The 16,643-nt window shown below is 42.2% G+C and overlaps 1 protein-coding gene across 3 annotated transcripts in view; it reads right to left on the bottom strand.

Moving 5' to 3' along the window:
* bicd1a (bicaudal D homolog 1a) overlaps window positions 1-16,643 on the bottom strand; it is a 102,260-nt gene that overhangs the window by 75,285 nt on the left and 10,332 nt on the right. The gene's annotated exons all lie outside the window — the stretch shown is intronic.

The raw sequence follows: 16,643 nt of genomic DNA, 5'->3' as shown, positions 1-16,643 counted from the left end.
ACATACACCTTAGCCAAATACATTTAAACTCAGTTTTTCACAATTCCTGACATTTAATCCTAGTAAAAATTCCCTGTCTTAGGTCAGTTAGGATCACCACTTTATTTTAAGAATGTGAAATGTCAGAATAATAGTAGAGTGATTTTATTTCAGCTTTTATTTATTTCATCACATTCCCAGTGGGTCAGAGGTTTACATACACTCAATAAGAATTTGGTAGCATTTCCTTTAAAATTGTTTCACTTGGGTCAAACGTTTTGGGTAGCCTTCCACAAGCTTCCCACAATAAGTTGGGTGAATTTTGGCCCATTCCTCCTGACAGAGCTGGTGTAACTGAGTCAGATTTTATAGGCCTCCTTGCTCGCACACACTTTTTCAGTTCTGCCCACACATTTTCGATAGGATTGAGGTCAGGGCTTTGTGATGGCCACTCCAGCACCTTGACTTTGTTGTCCTTAAGCAATTTTGCTCCAACTTTGGAAGTATGCTTGGGGTCATTGTCCATTTGGAAGACCCATTTGCGACCAAGCTTTAACTTCCTGACTGATGTCTTGAGGTGTTGCTTCAATATATCCACATAATATTCCTTCTCATTCTTTCCCATCTATTTTGTGAATTGCACCAGTCCCTCCTGCAGCAAAGCACCCCCACAACATGATGCTGCCACCCCCGTGCTTCACGGTTGGGATGGTGTTCTTCGGCTTGTAAGCCTCCCCCTTTTTCCTCCAAACATAACAATGGACATTATGGCCAAACAGTTCTATTTTTGTTTCATCAGACCAGAGGACATTTCCCCAAAAAGTACGATCTTTGTCCCCATGTGCAGTTCCAAACCGTAGTCTGGCTTTTTTACGCCGGTTTTGGAGCAGTGGCTTCTTCCTTGCTGAACGGCCTTTCAGGTTATGTCGATATAGGACTCGTTTTACTGTCTGCCCTTCCACTGGCATACTGTTATGTTCAGCAACCCTTTACCCTCTCTCTTCCCCTCTCCCTCACCATCCAGTTAATGTCACCTTTCCCAGCTCTTACTGACACCTAGGGTTGCACATTTTGGGGAATATTCTGAGGTGGAAACTTTTCGTGGGAATGAACGGGGATATATGGGAATTAATGGAAATATATGCAAATCCATATGAATACCATTTAAATGTAGAGGTTTTTTGCATTGTATATATTAACCATATCATATGGAGACAGAAACATAAACCTTTTACCTTATCATAAGTAGACATAATTGCATATTATCAAATCCTCCAAGAGAAAAAAAATAAGAAATGGACTTACGAATTGAACTTTAATTAAATGAGTTGACTCATCACATGGGATGATTTCACTGAAGAACAAAACAGATGGAATATTGAATGATCCCCAATGATCCATCCCAAAAACATTTTCAACATGAATGATAAAATAAATAAAATGATAGTCTAGAAACTAAAGCTTTGATTGTCTTCCTCTCAGGCTTACATGTCTTCTCCCTGGACCTCCTAAAAGTCCACCTCTTGAACATCAGACTTTGAGGCCTCATCTTCACTGTCACTTTCCAACCTTGTTGAGGATGGCTCGTTGTCAGGCTCAAAAAGCCTCAAATTTGCCCAGATGGCCACCAATTTTTTAACCCTTGTATTGGTCAGCCTGTTGCGTGCTTTGGTGTGTGTGTTCCCAAACAAGGACCAGTTGCGCTCTGAGGCGGCTGATGTTGGTGGGATTTGGAGGATGATGGAGGCAACAGGAAAGAGCCTCAGATCCACAAAGTCCCTTCCACCAGGTGGCTGATGAGATATGTTGGCACGACTGCCATATTGCGTCTCCATCCCAAAGCCCTTGCTTAGAAGTGTACTTTGCCAGACTGCCAAGAACCTTGCCCTCATCCAGGCCAAGGTGGTGAGACACAGTAGTGATGACACCATAGGCCTTGTTGATCTCTGCACCAGACAGGATGCTCTTGCCAGCATACCTGGGGTCCAACATGTACGCTGCGGCGTGTATGGGCTTCAGACTGAAGTCTTCACGCTTTTTGATGTATTTCAGAACTGCAGTTTCCTCTGCTTAGAGTAACAGTGAAGTGGGCAGGGCAGTACGGATATATTTTTCTTACATTTGCAAGCAGTCTGAACATCAGACAGGATTGGCATTGTCTCCCTCAATCTGTGCAATGGCTACTGCTATAGATTTCGGGAGTTTCAGGATGCTTAACACTCTCTCCCAAAATGCATCATCCAGGACTGTGATATGGCCATTTCTTGGAGAGACTCCTTCCCCTCTAGGAGACTGTTAAACATGATGACAACACCACCCCAACGGGTGTTGCTGGGGCAGCTTCAATGAGGTGCTCTTATTCTTCTCACTTTGCTTGGTGAGGTAGATTGCTACTATAACTTGATTACCCTTCACATACCTAACCATTTCCTTGGCTCTCTTGTAGAGTGTATTCATTGTTTTCAATGCCATGATGTCCTTGAGGAGCAGATTCAATGCATGAGCAGCACAGCCAATGGGTGTGATGTGAGGGTAGTACTCCTCCACTTTAGACCAAGCAGCCTTCATGTTCGCTACATTGTCTGTCACCAGTGCAAATACATTCTGTGGTCCAAGGTAATTGATGACTGCCTTCAGCTAATCTGCAATGTAGAGACCGGGGTGTCTGTTGTCCCTTGTGTCTGTGCTCTTGTAGAATACTGGTTGAGAACTGGAGATGATATAGTTAATTATTCCTTGCCCACGAACGTTCGACCACCCATCAGAGATGATTGCAATACAGTCTGCTTTCTCTATGATTTGCTTGACCTTCACTTGAACTCTGTTGAACTCTGCATCCAGCAAATGAGTAGATAAAGCATGTCTGGTTGGAGAGGTGTATGCTGGGCGAAGAACATTCAGAAATCTCTTCCAATACACATTGCCTGTGAGCATCAGAGGTGAACCAGTTGCATACACAGCTCGAGCAAGACATTCATCAGCATTTCTCTGACTACGTTCCTCCATTGAGTCAAAAAAACTTCTGATTCCAGGAGGACCATGAGATGTTGCTATCGATAATTCATCATTTTCACCTCGAACAGAAGTAGAGGGACTTTTGTCAGAGGTTGCTTCTTGTGAATGCTGAGGGAACTTTATGCACTTGGCCAGATGATTCTGCATCTTTGTTGCATTCTTCACATATAATTTGGTACAGTATTTGCAAATGTACACAGCTTTTCCTTCCACATTAGATGCAGTGAAATGTCTCCACACATCAGATAGTGCCTGTGGCATTTTCCTGTAAAGATTTTTAACAAAAATTTGTAAAAAAAATAAAAATAAAATTCCATGTGCAGATAAATAGTTAAGCAATTAGATTAAACTCCTTTCTAAGATAAATGTTTTAAAATGAGACATGTATGGAAACGGGTGAATTAACACTCCTCAGTTAGCAGGCTCAAGCAAGCTAAACCCCAGATGGTAGCGAAAACTAACTAGCAGAAATTGTTAACAAGTTAGAAATGATTTAAACACACTTTGCTGTTGGCTACTATTTACTAGTTAACAAAAAATCATGTATGTAATGTATGTAATGTAAAATATATTCACCCCACCCAGAATTGGAATCAAAACTTTGGAATCAAAACTTACCTGAAAGCATTTAGTCCTTGGCTCAGACAGTGTAGTAGTGTGGGCTCAATAGCATCTAATTAGTGTGCAAGATCTTGAGAATCAAGATCTTGATAAATTCCCCAAATGCCAGGACTTAACTTCACATGGAAAACTTCCGGGAAAAATTCCAGACATTTTCCTGGAAAGTTTCCGACCCTTTGCAACCCTACTGATACCTACCCATGAGCCTCTTTTTCCATTTGCTGTAACCAGCAGCCTTACCAACTGAACACCGACATTAGACCTCCATGGACGTTGAAAAGTAGTTGAAAGTTGGTCAGTCCACCCTGGCCTTTATGTTAACTTCCACAGATGGACCGGACTGGACCAAATCTGAACCTATCATAGACGTATGTTTCACAAGTTTGGATAGCACAGTAGAGTACAGTCCAATACAGTACACTAAATAAAATGGTACAGTACAATAGGGTGGAGTACTCTACTGTATTGTACTGTACTCTACCGCACTGTACTGAACTCAACCCTACTCTACTCTGCTGTGCTACATTGTACTGCACTGTACTCTACTGTGCTCTGCTGTGTTACGCTGTGATTTCCAAAGTTGTGAAACATGAGGAAAATGACATTGATATCCATAATTATGCATTTCTGTGTAGTACAGATCAGGGACCCATTAAGTAATTCCGTTACTATAATTCCGTTACCAGGTGTAAATCCACTTCACGTATAGTAGTTCAATAACCAAAATAGATTTTTTTCAAACTCCAAGGTGCCATGTCATATAGCTGACAACCCATTATTTCTGCAGACATCACTGAATCTTAATTCGGGAGATGTTTAACTGTTTTTGGAAAATGTGGTCGCATAAACATTTTCGGGAGATTATCCCGTAATTCCTATACCAAGGTTGGCATCTGCACAGTTCTTCCACTAAAATTCATTTTTGTAAATGTTCCAGTGAAAATTCTTAAAAGTAGTCCTTGAGCATAGCAGTATGGCTTCTTAAATTTTGAAATCAATGTTTTTTGTTTGGCATACATTTGAAAGTGATTTTTTTTTGTCAAAAATCGAATTCTGTCACTGTGGAATTGCCGAAGAACAAACAGCTGAAGTAGGGCTCTATAATCAATACAGAAGCCTACAGGCACGGGAGTCCAGTTCCTTTTCCAGAATAATTTCACTGCAGCAAGTAAGCTAGTCTCCTGGAAGCACCCCAAGCATGCTCCCATGGACCAGCATTAGACCTTGACTTACTCATGCGAGAATCACAAGGGAGGACACAAAAATCACAGAAGACACTAAATATACAAATACACTAAATATACAGGATATAGCGTTAGACTTTAAGAGGCCTCGCTGGCAACAGGATGACAAGACTGATTTGCTTTATCTGATGAAGGTCAAAGTTGATCAAATACTCACAGAAAAATTAAATGCCCCTTTTCACATTTTTTTCACTTACTCAATTTGTTCCAAGTTTATATGGCCCAAAGGTGTAAGTAAGCTTTCTACCCCATGTGCAACAGTTATCACATTTATTCCCTATTTTTAAATGCCAAGTCATTATCTCTCCATCTGCAGGCCCCACGTCTCCTACTATTGTTTATTTTGTATGGTGCCTGCGGCCCACTCCCCTCTCCAGAGTCAACACTGTCACAATGTCCACACTGCAACAAAGGCCTGAAAAAACCCTCAAGATCACTTTTTGTGGAGCACGACAGGTCAATTCCATCATCCACCCATCTGTATTCAGTCATAACACACGCACAACCACACACGCCCATCTCCCTTCATATTATTTCCACAGTCCAATCACCCAACCCCCCCACACAGTCAATCTAAACGCCACAGGCCGAACACAAGGGCAGACAGTATCTCATCTGCATGCTTATTTTATGCTAAACCCTGGACACTTCTGATGAGATCACAGGTCCTCCACTATACCCCCATTAAACTACAAGGTGGCAGCTTGAACACACGCTCCCTACCGAGCTCTGCATCCCAACTTTTGAAAGATAGTGAAAAGTGTATTACTTTGAACTACCAAATTAATACTTTGCTTGCTTAAAACACCAGGTTATTGATGATTTAAGATTGTATTTTCCAAAATGTCACAGCGTGCTGACAGAAAGAGAGATCTTATGGCTACCTCCTCAGCTAGCAATGCTCCGCCATCATCCAATGTCGTTACACAGGAGGCAAATGCTTTGATTGACAACTGTCACAACTATACTGGTCTGACAGACTCTATGACACTTACCGTCTAGACGAGGATTTTCCTTCTTTGCCTATAACCCCAAGCAAACCTCCAGCTTCCAAGAAAGGCATGTTTGAACTGGGCACAGATGCCGCTACCAATAATGATGTTATCGCCACTCTTTCCAGGCTCATCAATACAAGGTCCGATGCCATAGAGTAAATGGTCGGCGACATCGCAATGAAAATAAAAGGCTTAAAATTTTTTTTTGACTTTGCATGCATGGATGTCAAGGATGTTAAGGTCACCCACATCGAAAAGCGTGTCGAAAAGGAGGAGGGAAAGATGAACTTGTGCCAAAGAATCGCGGCACTCGAAAGCTCCTCAAGACGGTGGAATCTGAGACTGTATAGAGTTCCCGAGGCAGATGGGGAGAACGTGCGGCAAGAGACAATCAAAGTCTGCCAAGCTATCCTACCTTGGGAGAAGGCTAAGCTAGCAGATGTTGTCGACACTGTACATCGCCTCGGCACGAGAAGGCAGGGTGACTCCAAGCCCAGAGGTGTCATTCTCCAGTTCACATCATGGATCTACAGGGATGCCACTTGGAAAGCAGCTAAGAAATCTACCTTCCTACGTGACAACAACCTGCGGTTTGCTGAAGACCTCTCAAAAGCAGACAGAGAAAGGAGAGAGAAACTGTGGCCAGCTGTGGAAAAAGCACGAAAAGAGGGCAAAGCGGCTTACTTCATTGGAGGGCGCGCTTTCATCAACGGATACGAAATCAACCTTCCTCCTTGAGGAGTCATAGACTGTGCCTGGTGGTCAACATAGGCTACCTACAGTAGATTGCTACCTCTGATGTGAGCAGATCCCACTTCCGGCTCTAAGGTGATTTAACTTTCGTTCTAACTGCACAGGACTACTGGAGTAATGGATATTTACTATTTTATTTGTTCTCTCACTTATAATATTTTTACCTGCAGTATAGGCAGTGAGCAAGCTCTTTGTTGTTTCTTGTTCTGGCAGTTATCTTTGTTACGCTAAACTATTCTCTCTCAATAATTTATATCTACAGTATATGATGTGCAACGCTGGTTTCTTTTCATTCTTACTCGATTTGCGATTGTTGTTTAGCTCGTAGTACTTTCTGTTCTATATTCCACTTTGTCGTTGTCTATAGTTTCACTCTATGCTAGGGGGTTAACTTCACTAGGGTAGGGGGCAGCATTCGGAATTTTGGATGAAAAGCGTGCCCAAATTAAACTGCCTGCTACTCAGGTCCAGAAGCTAGGATATGCATATAATTGGTAGATTTGGATAGAAAACACTCTAAAGTTTCCAAAACTGTTAACATAATGTCTGTGAGTATAACAGAACTGATATGGCAGGCGAAAACCTGAGAAAAATCCATCCAGGAAGTACTATTATTTTGAAAGGCTGTTTTTTCCATTGAAAGCCTATCCACCATACAAAGACTTAGGACCCAGTTCACGATCTCCATGGCTTCTTCTACATGTGGCCAGTCTTTAGGCATTGTTTCAGTCTTTTACTCTGAAAAATGAGGGAGATACAGCACTTTCAATGAGTGGACAGTGGAAATTTCCAGACATGAGTCCAGCGCCTGATCGGGAGCGCGCCTTTCTTGTTTCTCCTTTTCTATTGATGAAGCTTTTGTCCGGTTTAAATATTATTGATTATTTATGACAAAAACAACCTGAGGATTGATTTTAAACATCGTTTGACATGTTTCTACAAACTTTTATTGTACTTTTTTAAACTTTTCGTCTGGGTGTTGAGAGCGCACTTTGTGCCTTTGGATTACTGAACTAAACACACCAACAAAACAGAGGTTTTTGGACATAAAGAGGGACATTATCGAACAAAACAAACATTTATTGTGTAACATGGAGTCCTGGGAGTGCCACCAGATGAAGATCAAAGGTTAGTGTTTGGTTTCTGACTTTTGTGAGTCCTCTCCTTGGCTGTGAAATGTCTGTATGGTTTCTTGTGGCTAGGCGCTGTCCTAACATAATCGCATGGTGTGCTTTCACCGTAAAGCCTTTTTGAAAATCGGACACTGTGGTTGGATTAACAAGAAGTTTATCTTTAAAATGGTGTATAATACTTGTATGTTTGAGGAATTTTAATTTTGGGATTTCTGTTGTTTGAATTTGGCGCCCTGCAATTTCACTGGCTGTTGTCGAGGTGGGACGCTAGCGTCCCAATGATACCAGAGAGGTTAAGAAATAATGTAAAGCGCAAAGCCTTATTTTTATTTTCCAAACAGCTTAAAACAGATTTATGTTTTTTTCCCAAGAGTCTCATTCAGTTTCTACTGATGTCAACTTCTGGAGATCTCAGTGGGGAAATTATGTATGGCTCTCTCATGGTTCTGAACGCACTGCTGGAGTTATCACTCTAAAGAATTATTTCAATGGAAGTATTTTGCACTCCGACTGTGACCCTTTTGGTCACTTTCTTTGTCTTGTTATCAACTGTAACAACAACATTATTATTATCACCAGCATATATAGGTACAATTACAAACTTAAAAATGATCAGTTACTTGAATCTTTGGAAAAGCGTATTCTCCATTGGCTAACCAAGTTTCCTAATGCTTTACTTTTTATTTTTTATTTAAAAAAAGTGTATTTCACCTTTATTTAACCAGGTAGACTAGTTGAGAACAAGTTCTCATTTACAACTGCGATCTGGCCAAGTTAAAGCAAAGCAGTGCGACACAAACAACAACACAGAATTACACATGGAATAAACAAACACAGTCAATAATACAATAGAAAAAAAATACATACAGTGTGTGCAAATGAGGTAGGATAAGGGAGGTAAGGCAATAAATAGGCCATAGTGGCGAAATAATTACAATATAGCAATTAAACACTGGAGTGATAGATGTGCAGAAGATGAGTGTGCAAGTAGAGATAGTGGGGTGCAAAGGAGCAAAATAAATAAAATCAATAACATTATGGGGATGAGGTAGTTGGATGGGCTATTTACAGATGGGCTATGTACAGGTGCAGTGATCTGTGAGCTGCTCTGACAGCTGGTGCTTAAAGTTAGTGAGGGAGATAAGAGAATCCAACTTCAGTGATATTTGTAGTTTGTTCCAGTCATTGGCAGCAGAGAACTGGAAGGAAAGGCGGCCATAGGAGGAATTGTCTTTGGGGGTGACCAGTGAAATATACCTGCTGGAGCGTGTGCTATGGGTGGGTGCTGCTATAGTGACCAGTGAGCTAAGATAAGGCGGGGCTTTACCTATCAAAGACTTATAGATGACCTGGAGCCAGTGGGTTTGGCGACGAATATGAAGTGAGGGCCAGCCAACGACAGCATACAGGTTGCAGTGGTGGGTAGTATATGGGGCTTTGGTGACAAAACCTATGGTACTGTGCTAGACTGCATCCAATTCGCTGAGTAGAGTGTTGGAGGCTATTGTGTAAATGACATCGCCGAACTCAAGGATTGGTAGGATAGTCAGTTTTACGGGGGTATGTTTGGCAGCATGAGTGAAGGATACACTGTTGAAATAGGAAGCCGATTCTAGATTTAATTTTGGATTGGAGATGCTTAATGTGAGTCTGGAAGGAGAGTTTACAGTCTAACCAGACACCTAGGTATTTGTAGTTGTCCACATATTCTAAGTCAGAACCGTCCAGAGTAGTGATGCTGGACGGCGGGCAGGTTTGGGCAGCAATCGGTTGAAGAGCATGCATTTAGTTTTACTAGCATTTAAGAGCAGTTGGAGGCCACGGTAGGAGAGTTGTATGGCATTGAAGCTCGTCTGGAGGTTGGTTAACACAGTGTCCAAAGAGGGGCCAGAAGTATACAGAATGGTGTTGTCTGCGTAGAGCTAGATCAGAGAATCACAAGCAGCAAAAGCGACATCATTGATGTATACAGAGAAAAGAGTCAGCCCGAGGATTGAACCCTGTGGCACCCCCATAGAGACTGCCAGAGGTCCGGACAACAGGCCCTCCGATTTGACACACTGAACTCTGTCTGAGTAGTAGTTGGTGAACGAGGCGAGGCAGTCATTTGAGAAACCAAGGCTGTTAAGTCTGCCGATAAGATTGTTGTGATTGACAGAGTCAAAAGCCTTGGCCAGGTCGATGAATACAGCTGCACAGTATCGTCTCTTATCGATGGCGGTTATGATATTGTTTAGGACCTTGAGCGTGGCTGAGGTGCACCCATGGCCAGCTCGGAAACCAGATTGCATAGTGGAAAAGGTACAGTGGGATTCTAAATGGTCGATGATCTGTTTAACTTTTCTTTCGAAGACCTTAGAAAGGCAGGGTAGGATAGATATAGGTCTGTAGAAGTTTGGGTCTAGAGTGTCTCCCCCTTTGAAGAAGGGGATGACCGCGGCAGCTTTCCAATCTTTGGGGATCTCAGACAATACGAAAGGGAGGTTGAACAGGCTAGTAATAGGGTTGCAACAATTTCGGCGGATCATTTTAGAAAGAGAGGGTCCAGATTGTCTAGTCCGGCTGATTTGTAGGGGTCCAGATTTTGCAGCTCTTTTAGAACATCAGCTATCTGGATTTGGGTGAAGGAGAAATGGGGGAGGCTTGGGCAAGTTGCTGCGGGGGGTGCAGGGCTGTTGACCGAGGAAGGGGTAGCCAGGTGGAAAGCATGGCCAGTCGTAGAAAAATGCTTATTGAAATTCTCAATTATTGCGGATTTATCGGTGGTGACAGTGTTTCCTAGCCTCAGTGCAGTGGGCAGCTGGGAGGAGGTGCTCTTATTCTCCATGGACTTTACAGTGTCCCAGAACTTTTGGGAGTTTGTGCTACAGGATGCAAATTTCTGTTTGAAAAAGCTAGCCTTCGCTTTCCTAACTGCCTGTATATATTGGTTCCTAACTTCCCTGAAAAGTTGCAAATCGCAGGGGCTATTCAATGCAAATGCAGTATGCCACAGGATGTTTTTGTGCTGGTCAAGGGCAGTCAGGTCTGGAGTGAACCAAGGGCAATATCTGTTCCTGGTTCTACATTTTTTGAATGGGGCATGCTTATTTAAGATGGTGAGGAAAGCACTTTTAAAGAATAACCAGGCATCCTCTACTGATGGAATGAGGTCAATATCCTTCCAGGATACCCGGGCCAGGTCGATTAGAAAGGCCTGCTCGCTGAAGTGTTTTAGGGAGCGTTTGACAGAGATGAGGGGTGGTCGTTTGACCGCAGACCCATTACGGACGCAGGCAATGAGGCAGTGATCGCTGAGGTCCTGGTTGAAGACAGCAGAGGTGTATTTGGAGGGCAGGTGGTTAGGATGATATCTATGAGGGTGCCCGTGTTCACGGATTTGGGGTTGTACCTGGTAGGTTCATTGATAGTTTGTGTGAGATTGAGGGCATCAAGCTTAGATTGTAGGATGGCCGGGGTGTTAAGCATGTCCCAGTTTAGGTCACCTAACAGCACGAGCTCTGAAGATAGATGGGGGGCAATCAATTCAAATATGGTGTCCAGGGCACAGCTGGGGGCAGAAGGTGGTCTATAGCAAGCGACAACAGTGAGAGACTTGTTTCTGGAAAGGTGGATTTTTAAAAGTAGAAGTTCAAATTGTTTTGGCACAGACCTGGATAGCAAGACAGAACTCTGCAGGCTCTCTCTGCAGTAGATTGCAACTCCGCCCCCTTTGGCAGTTCTATCTTGTTGGAAAATGTTATAGTTAGGGATGGAAATTTCAGGGTTTTTGGTGGTCTTCCTAAGCCAGGATTCAGACACGGCTAGGATATCCAGGTTGGCAGAGTGCTAAAGCTGTGAATAAAACAAATGTAGTGTTAACATGCATGAAACCAAGGCTTTTACGGTTACAGAAGTCAACAAATGAGAGTGCTTGGGGAATGGGAGTGGAGCTAGGCACTGCAGGGCCTGGATTAACCTCTACATCACTAGAGGAACAGAGGAGGAGTAGGATAAGGGTACGGCTAAAGGCTATAAGACCTGGTCGTCTAATACGTACGGAACAGAGAGTAAAAGGAGCAGGTTTCTGGCCACGGTAGAATAGATTCCTGTAACGGGCGTCGTATAGAAGGGACCAAAACGCAGCGTGTTGAGTGCTCTTGATGATATTTATTAACTCAAAACACTAATAACAAAATATCAAACAGAAACGATCGACTTACAATTCTGTCAGGTACAGAGACTAAACAGAATGCAACTACCCACAAAAACCCAGGAAGAAAAACCCCTACTTAAATATGATCTCCAATCAGAGGCAACGAGGACCAGCTGCCTCCAATTGGAGATCAACCCAAAAAACAACATCATAGAAATAGAAAACCTAGAACACAAACATAGAAATAGAAAACATAACAAAACACCCCCTGTCACGCCCTGACCTACTCTACTATAAAAATGACATCTTACTAGGGTAAGGATGTGACAATTCCAGGTATAATGTACAGACAAAGGTATGGTAGGATGTGAATACAGTGGAGGTAAACCTATGCATTGAGTGACGATGAGAGAGATATTGTCTCTAGAAACATCATTTAAACCAGGTGAGGTCACCGCATGTGTGGGAGGTGGAACTAAAGGGTTAACTAAGGCATATTGAGCAGGGCTAGAGGCTCTACAGTGAAATAAGGCAATAATTACTAACCAAAACAGCAATGGACAAGGCATATTGACATTAGGGAGAAGCATGCGTAGCCGAGTGATCATCGGGGTCCAGTGAGTAGCTCGGCGGGCCGGAGACATGGCGATTCAGACAGCTAGTGGGCCGGGGCTAGCAAGCTAGCAGAAGGGCCTTTGAGGGACGAAGAAGTCTGTTGTAGCCCCCTCGGGCTGTTACGTCGGCAGACCAGTCGTCATGGATCAGCAGGGCTCCGTGTGGTAAAAGGGTCCAGGCCAATTGGCAAAATAGGTATAGTGGCCAAACAATTTGTCCGATGGGCCTCTTCAGCTAACAGTCCGATATGTTCTAGACAGCAAGCGGGCTGCGGCTAACAGATGGGCATTCAGGGGACGTCGCAACGGAGGAGCCAATTGAAAAAAACCCTCGGCCGAATTACGTTGGTAGTCCAGTCGTGATGGGTCGGCGGGACTCCGTGTCGACAGTAAAAGGGTTAGGTATTGTTGCCCAAGGAGTGGCTGATGGACCTCTTCGGCTAGCCGGGAGATGGGCCTAGCAAAGGCTAGCTCAAGGCTAATTGGTCCTAATTGGTTCTACCTTGAGATTTCCATATTTAAGGATTAACAGGAAAGATGCTCATTAAATTTCATAGCTATTATTGAAAAAAACTAAAAGAAGTTGAACCATTGGTTGCAGAGGGATTTATCCTTGAAAGGTTGAGTATTGCGTTCTAAAGCTGAAGGTATCTCCAGACGTACTTATGCAGGCCAGTCCCTACATCTTGACAACAAAATAGGTAAAGCGGTTGACCAGCTGCTTTTCAACTTCATCTGGAAAAATCGTACACATTATATTAGGAAATCTGTCGTTATGAACACATGAATACGGTGGTCTCATTTTTTTGATTTTCCTACTTTGAATAATACCTTTAAGATAAATTGGGCTAAAAGTCTGGTTATTACCACACAAATACCTGCTTGTTAACAAGGTCAAAGAGATCTCTTTCAGAATGATCCATAAGTATTACCCTGCGAATCATTACCTGAAGAAACTCCAAAAAGACATTAACATTAATTGTACTTTTTGTGTTGAGCATCCAGAAACAGTTTTGCATTTACTTTGGCATTGTCTACATGGTAAAAAAAATGATGGAAAGATATTCATAGTTTTGTAATTGTTCATATTCTTGATGACTTTTGTTTTTTTATGGGAAAATGTGCTGCTCGGTTTCCTTAACCATATTAAGGATAAAGAAAAACAATTGCGCTAATGACAAAATGTAATATTCATAAATGTAAATTCACTTATAAAAAAACTTCTGTGTTTTCTATAAGGAATTTGAACAGTACATTAAGACCATTCAACATTCTTCTAATAAGAACGCTGTTAAAACAATCAATATGTGTGTTTATTTAAGGTCTTTGTATAGTCTGTAATTTGTTGTACCCCCACGCATATGTTATCATTGTCTGTTTGTATACTTCTTGTATGTATGTATACTGTTTTTTCTGCAATAAAAAAATTAACTACAAGGCAATGAGACCTCCAAGCCCTGGATCAACCTACAGCATGTGACTTCCATACTTGAAGTCTGGCTCAGATGATCCCTATATGTCAGACAGGCACCAGACATCAAAGGGAGGCTGAAACACAATTACTACATGATCTTGTTTCACCACTTCATGCATTGGTGGCTTTCAGTCAATAGCTGTTGCCATCCATTTTGAAGAAATCGCATTAAATCGCTGATTGAGTTTTGTGAACTACGAGCGTATGTTTCTCCCCATACCGGTGTTAATTTTGCAGCTATTTATAGATTTGGTCTAGTCTTAGTAATTTTGACTCAAATATCATTAAGTATTAGTCACATTTTTGTCATTTGGATAATTATTTAGTGTAGTTATTGTAAAAATGACAAAAACATTGGGCCATTTTTGTCAACTAAGTACCATTACATTTTAGTCACATCACAATTTTATTGCCTCATTAACATATAGTACACATAAATGTCTGACTTATGTGCAAAAAGATACATAGCCTTGTCCTACAAACATATTTTTCTGCACAACATCCTATCGCATGATTCTCTTCCCAACAGCCATCTTGGCAGAAGAACACATTACTCTGCAGCAGATGAAAAATCACACCCCTTGACATTGTGTAGCTATATTGTAATCAAAGTTCTGTCATAAGTACAGATCTGATAGGTTGCAGCAAACTAACTAGCTAGTATTATCAATCTGTTATTACCTGATTGTATGTATGTATGTATGTATGTATGCATGCATGCATGTATGTATATGTAGCATTTTTCCCCGTCAACTTGTGGGTGCAAACGCTGACTTCTCCCATGGAAAAGTTACATTCATTCTTGTTTTAATAGACATAAGTAAATTGGCTTCAAACGTCGCCCCTTTTTCTACTGGGAGCTTTTAACACTGGGAGAGTAGCCATGGCGTGTGCCAATTTACATACATGATTTGTTGCTGCCTGATGGAAAACGGTTGACGGGCAGAGAGGTGACTCGTGAATGACCTGGGCATGGTATTTATTTTCCACCAATAACAGCATTGCAACACTGCAATGAGAAAGCCTTACAATTCTGCTAATATCATGCATGCTTTTGATTGGACCAAACTAATATGACTGAAAAGCTCTCAACATCTCCAAAAACCTTTGACTAGTCAGATTTTAGTTACAGAGAAAATGTTGTCGCGTATCGTTTTCGTCAACCGAAATGAAAAATATTTTTCGTTAAGTTAGAGTTTTTTCTGGGTTTATTTAGTCAGTTATCATCTACTCAATTGCCACTGAAAAGTAGGTGTTTGAAATTAACACTGCCACATACTGCACATCATTAAGCAGCCCAACACAATGCATCTCAGGTATACAATCAATGCATATTTCTCCCCCTTCCTCTCTCCAGGGGGGCAACTGACCTAAGGAAGGAAGGAGTTGCAGGGGAGGGGTGAGAGACTTAGCAGGGGGGAGGGGGTCTCCTCATGTATCGATTCTGCCCCCCCTTCCCTCCCCCACCCTCCCCACCAACTCCATGCTGATGTCAGGAAGGAGGAGGAGAGCAGGGTAATAAAACCTGTAATGCATCTCTCCTTTCTCTCCTCACAGAAAAGGCTGCCACATCCTCACATTTACTGCCACGTGTCCTCTGTTTGGACAGTAGGGAAGCTGTCCTCTACCCCACTCCTTCTTTAATCATTTATTCAACAGCAGTAGGCAGATTCAGCATAGCAAAGTAGGGTTAAGTATACTTTTCCATTATGCAGGACTTTTTCTTTTCACCCATTCACTCACTTTTCAAATCTCTCTCCTCCACAACCTGCATTTGAACTCTCAAACTGAGAGCACATTCAGTCAAATCTTCACTTAGTGAACAATCTGGATTCACCAATGTTGGTACAGTTGAGTGGAGGCAAGGGGTTATAAAAGTCCACAGTAAATTATGAAGAAAATATCTTGCTCTCTGAAGTCCTCTAGCTCCAGCCTGCTAACTAATGTGACTTTGAGCTGGTCTTCCTATGGGCTCTATAATTCATGTTGTGAAAGGCACAGTCAAAGACCATGCAGCTCCAACACACTCCAACTACAGGCCCAGAGAGCCTGGCTGTCTAAGAACATAACTACAGTATGTACAGAAATGGTTACTATGCCCACCACCAAGCGTAACCATTAATCATCCATGTTTAACATGGCATTCTGCTCCTCAGCTTCACAACTGAACTCTTCTAGAAAAATCTCTCCTCCCTACAATAGTAAAAGGAGTCATATTTTTGCCTCAGATATCAGTTCTTACCATTTGAAGCCTTAGATTTACAGTAACTCCTTATCTAAGAAAGACCATGTTTAGCCATTTTTTTTATGGAGAAATGTATCTTATGTTGGGTTTTAGTCTTATCGTTGAATCGTACACTCCTCTGAAATATTAGATCGTATGCATGGCAAACAAGGTGACTTCTGAGACACTGCGTTCGCAAAACAGTGTGCTCTTCAAGTCCTTGACGGGAATGAGTTGTGGCACATTGAACCTCTGACATTTCTCTGCTATTAAAGCCTTGAAAACATACTGCTAGGGCTGTGCAACTCAGACATCAGCCACACTTCAGACCTGAACGTGTGTGACAGCATAGAGACAAAATGATGGGTTCCATCCTATATGTGACAGTGTCTAGGAATAGGGAGCCATGTCTACTGTGTATGTGATCTGCTCTACTGTACTGTCAAGTATATCTGT

The sequence above is a fragment of the Salmo trutta genome, chromosome 17 (genome assembly GCF_901001165.1).
Source record: "Salmo trutta chromosome 17, fSalTru1.1, whole genome shotgun sequence".
Lineage (NCBI taxonomy): Eukaryota > Metazoa > Chordata > Actinopteri > Salmoniformes > Salmonidae > Salmo > Salmo trutta.
Note: the sequence above shows the minus strand (reverse complement) of the source record. Positions and strands in the feature narration are given on the sequence as shown.